Genomic DNA, 6,000 nt, shown 5'->3' on the forward strand with positions numbered 1-6,000 from the left:
AGGTGAGCCCTAACAGTATGAATGTACAGCAGGAACATATTATCACACCTCTGCAGGCCAAGAACAAGGGTCCAGCCTGGGAGTTACCAGTAATTATTAATAATTAATTACCTGTCCTGTGTTTTCTTATCTTGTGCTTCTCCTCTAGGTCCAAGCTTTGCTCCTGTGGTGTCAGCAGAGGCAGGTGACTCAACTTGTTTCTTTAGTATATGTTTTGTGGTAAAGATGACCTCACAGTTGTCCCAAGTAGACGTTTGGACTGAAGGTGACCTTCTAATAGTCCAGCAATGTAGTATGCTTGGCTGTTGACCTCACATTTTGTTCATTGGAGAAGGCCCACCTGGAAAAAGTTAGAGGTGTGATAATATGTTCCTGCTATACATTATACATGCACATATACAGGTAGTTTTGCCTAAGTAAAATGTCCATACCTAACATAAATATTTTACTTCACCCTATCTTGAGTAAATGTTTTGTGGTAAAGACAACTTCACAGTTGTCCTGAGGTGAAATTACGGGTGAATAATTCATAAATGAATATTGCTTGGCTGTTGACCTCACATATTGTTGGATGGAATGGTCCCATTTGGACAAACCTAGAGTTTTAATAATGTTCCAGCGATGCAGTAAAATGCATATATATCACATTACACCTCTCTCTGTTTGCAGGTTGATTTAACACCGATACTGGAATTAGGCAAAAGAGATTTTGTAGTATAAGATTGGGGACAAAATGCCAAATCACAAATAGTCACATTTCCCACCTCAATCCACAAGTGTCTTTAAACACCCACAGGTCTCATGTTTGGGAAATGTGAGTGCAATGCTGTTTAGGACTTTGACACCGAAGCCCAATATCTACATAAAAACAGGGAGAGTGAACCCAATAAATATCCTGCACAGAAAAGAGACAGAAAGGAACTAATGGCACTAAAAAATAAAGGCAAATCACTGCAGCCCACTAGAAAAAACATGGTGTTTTTAAAAAAAGAAAGTTACACACATATGTAATTATGCAGACATATACACAGACACAAATATACAGTTTCAGAAACCTATATACACATACACATTTATACAGTTACACTGAAACAAATATAGGTACAGACATACAGCATATACAGTTACATAAAAACATGTACAAACACATAAACAGTATACAGTTACACAAAACCATATACAGACAGATATTTACAGTTACACAGACACATATATACTGTAGGTACACAGAAACATTTATCCAGTGACACAGGCACATACACAGATATATATATATATATATACTGTATATATATATTCCTTAGACAAAAAACCTTACGGTTTCACATGTCCCATTAAGGATTCTTAGACATGATCTGAAATTTCACAAAACCTACTGAATTTGTGCCACTTAAACTAAAAAAAAATGAAATTCCGATCACCTTAATGGAAGTGTTCCTTGCGCAAAAAAATATGGTATGCCATCACACCCTGTGGTTAACTGCAGATTCAGTACTCTCACAGAGTGAAATTGCTGTCACTCACAAAATGGTGTAAATGCTAATTCACAAAATTGTGTGCTTATTGGAATACACACATGCAGTCTATGTAGCGAATTTAGACTTGGGGTTTGTTTTATTCGGTAGCTATTATTCAGGGTATGGCCCCCCAAAAAAACAACAACTAGCAGCGGGCTTTGGACACCCAGTACTGGTTGTGCTAAATACATGGGACAAACGACATAGGGTCCTCCATATTAAGCACAACCAGCACCAGGCTTTTTAGAACCAGTCCTGGTTGCCAAAATACAGGAGGACAAAAGATGTAGGGGGCCCCCGTATTCAGCGTAACCAGCAATGGGCTTTGAGTCGGTCCTGGAAATACAGGTGAAAAATATGCGAAGGGTCCATATGTATTTACCAGAGATAGCACCAAACTTTTTCTAGCGGGGGCTAATTACACAGCAAGGAAAGCGCTTTTACTGGGACCCCCGGCCGAAGCATCAACAATGACCGCTAGTCAGCCCCCAGGCCGGGAATGCCTGGGGACTTCCTCCAATAAAGGGTTCCCCCTCTCCAGGGCACCCCAAGCCCAGGCTGGTGGGTGCCGGGTTGATTATGTAATGTTTAGTGCATAAGAAAGATATAATTTATTGTCTTTTACAGAAGCACTACAGGCCCCAGCAAGCCTTCCCCACATGCTGGTACTTAGAGAACCACCAGTACCAACAAGCACGGCATAAAGAGCTCCGCTGATACCTATAGTACCCCTGTAAATGAAATTTATAGAAAAAACACAGACACCGATTGTATTAAAATTTTATTTTTCTGTACCATCACCTGGGGGATGGCAGCCTTTAAGCTCTTTTGCATGGCTGCCACTTCCCCAGGACTTCTCCGGTGTCTTCACCTGGAGGGCGGCGGCCTTTAAGCTCTTCTTTATGGCCGCCACCCATCCAGGACTTTCCCGGTGTCTTCTTTCTTTGGCAGCTCTTCTGTGCTGCCAAAGGGCTCCCCTGGCTGTTGCATTAGCCCCCTCTAGAAAGAGCCCAGCGCCACTACCGCCTGCACTGGCCAGCCATCTTGGTGCACCCAAGTGAAGCCACAGTGAGTACATCTGCTCCTACTGATGCTGCGCAACAAGTTGGAACTACCTATCTGTACAATGGCGGATTTGTGAGGTAATACGGTAACTTTCTCAGTAACCTAAACCCCAAAAGTACCTATCTTGGAACAAAAGCAACCTAATAAAACAAACCCAAGTCTAAATTCATCCACTACCCTGACTTATGCCTTCCCAAAAATCCATTATAGAGAACAGCAGAAAAGTGGTCCTAATTGAGAGTGTCAGAGAAAACTGACATTTGGAAATTCAGATTACTTCCAAAACCTATTTATTTAAGTTTTTTCCATGAAATTTGGAATGCAGCACGAGCGACAGTTCTACCCGCCCATGCTAAATTTCAGCACAGTACCTCCAATAACTTTGGAGGTGTAGCCCCTTAAACACCATGCCCTTCCTCGGGAGTTCTCTATGGGAGAATTCAGTTTTATTAAATTCAGCCTTAATATAAGGGCATGACTGTGCCCTTATAATATACATAGTGACACGGAAACTTATACACAGACAGACATATACAGTTACAAAGACATATACAGGTACACAGAACATATAGTTACACAGACACATGTATACAGTTACAGACACATATAGTTACAGTGATACATATATATAGACATATTTATATATATATACAGTAACTCAGACATACATATTGTTACAGACACATAACTACAGTTACAGATACATATAAACAGTTACATAGACACATATATACAGTTACACAGATACACCAGTTGTCTTCTGATTCTGATGCCCTCAGCCAGACTGCTGCTGCATAACTACACTCAGGTGATAGTTTAACATGTGTTCCTGGCATACCTTTACTCAGTCTGTCTCAGTCTCTGGTCTATAACTACCTGTACAATTATCTGCCTCAGGTTACTTTACTGCCCGTTGCTACTCCAGCTTAACTCTCTGCAGCCACCTCGTTTCTTACTTAAGCTCCTACTATCTTGAGCTTATGTCTTGGGGGGCATCTAAGTACTTGTGAGAATATAAAACTCTATGGAAATGGCAGCTGCTATAGGTGAAGACCTCTCTTGCTTGATTCTAGAAATTCATGTGGTTTCCTAGGTGAGTCCTAACAGTATGAATGTACAGCAGGAACATATTATCACACCTCTGCAGGCCAAGAACAAGGGTCCAGCCTGGGAGTTACCAGTAATTATTAATAATTAATTACCTGTCCTGTGTTTTCTTATCTTGTGCTTCTCCTCTAGGTCCAAGCTTTGCTCCTGTGGTGTCAGCAGAGGCAGGTGACTCAACTTGTTTCTTTAGTATATGTTTTGTGGTAAAGATGACCTCACAGTTGTCCCAAGTAGATGTTTGGACTGAAGGTGACCTTCTAATAGTCCAGCAATGTAGTATGCTTGGCTGTTGACCTCACATTTTGTTCATTGGAGAAGGCCCACCTGGAAAAAGTTAGAGGTGTGATAATATGTTCCTGCTATACATTATACATGCACATATACAGGTAGTTTTGCCTAAGTAAAATGTCCATACCTAACATAAATATTTTACTTCACCCTATCTTGAGTAAATGTTTTGTGGTAAAGACAACTTCACAGTTGTCCTGAGGTGAAATTACGGGTGAATAATTCATAAATGAATATTGCTTGGCTGTTGACCTCACATATTGTTGGATGGAATGGTCCCATTTGGACAAACCTAGAGTTTTAATAATGTTCCAGCGATGCAGTAAAATGCATATATATCACATTACACCTCTCTCTGTTTGCAGGTTGATTTAACACCGATACTGGAATTAGGCAAAAGAGATTTTGTAGTATAAGATTGGGGACAAAATGCCAAATCACAAATAGTCACATTTCCCACCTCAATCCACAAGTGTCTTTAAACACCCACAGGTCTCATGTTTGGGAAATGTGAGTGCAATGCTGTTTAGGACTTTGACACCGAAGCCCAATATCTACATAAAAACAGGGAGAGTGAACCCAATAAATATCCTGCACAGAAAAGAGACAGAAAGGAACTAATGGCACTAAAAAATAAAGGCAAATCACTGCAGCCCACTAGAAAAAACATGGTGTTTTTAAAAAAAGAAAGTTACACACATATGTAATTATGCAGACATATACACAGACACAAATATACAGTTTCAGAAACCTATATACACATACACATTTATACAGTTACACTGAAACAAATATAGGTACAGACATACAGCATATACAGTTACATAAAAACATGTACAAACACATAAACAGTATACAGTTACACAAAACCATATACAGACAGATATTTACAGTTACACAGACACATATATACTGTAGGTACACAGAAACATTTATCCAGTGACACAGGCACATACACAGATATATATATATATATATATATATATATACTGTATATATATATTCCTTAGACAAAAAACCTTACGGTTTCACATGTCCCATTAAGGATTCTTAGACATGATCTGAAATTTCACAAAACCTACTGAATTTGTGCCACTTAAACTAAAAAAAAAATGAAATTCCGATCACCTTAATGGAAGTGTTCCTTGCGCAAAAAAATATGGTATGCCATCACACCCTGTGGTTAACTGCAGATTCAGTACTCTCACAGAGTGAAATTGCTGTCACTCACAAAATGGTGTAAATGCTAATTCACAAAATTGTGTGCTTATTGGAATACACACATGCAGTCTATGTAGCGAATTTAGACTTGGGGTTTGTTTTATTCGGTAGCTATTATTCAGGGTATGGCCCCCCAAAAAAACAACAACTAGCAGCGGGCTTTGGACACCCAGTACTGGTTGTGCTAAATACATGGGACAAACGACATAGGGTCCTCCATATTAAGCACAACCAGCACCAGGCTTTTTAGAACCAGTCCTGGTTGCCAAAATACAGGAGGACAAAAGATGTAGGGGGCCCCCGTATTCAGCGTAACCAGCAATGGGCTTTGAGTCGGTCCTGGAAATACAGGTGAAAAATATGCGAAGGGTCCATATGTATTTACCAGAGATAGCACCAAACTTTTTCTAGCGGGGGCTAATTACACAGCAAGGAAAGCGCTTTTACTGGGACCCCGGGCTGAAGCATCAACAATGACCGCTAGTCAGCCCCCAGGCCGGGAATGCCTGGGGACTTCCTCCAATAAAGGGTTCCCCCTCTCCAGGGCACCCCAAGCCCAGGCTGGTGGGTGCCGGGTTGATTATGTAATGTTTAGTGCATAAGAAAGATATAATTTATTGTCTTTTACAGAAGCACTACAGGCCCCAGCAAGCCTTCCCCACATGCTGGTACTTAGAGAACCACCAGTACCAACAAGCACGGCATAAAGAGCTCCGCTGATACCTATAGTACCCCTGTAAATGAAATTTATAGAAAAAACACAGACACCGATTGTATTAAAATTTGATTTTTCTGTACCATC

The sequence above is a fragment of the Taudactylus pleione genome, unplaced genomic scaffold (assembly GCF_031769625.1).
Source record: "Taudactylus pleione unplaced genomic scaffold, aTauple2 ptg000032l, whole genome shotgun sequence".
NCBI lineage: Eukaryota > Metazoa > Chordata > Amphibia > Anura > Myobatrachidae > Taudactylus > Taudactylus pleione.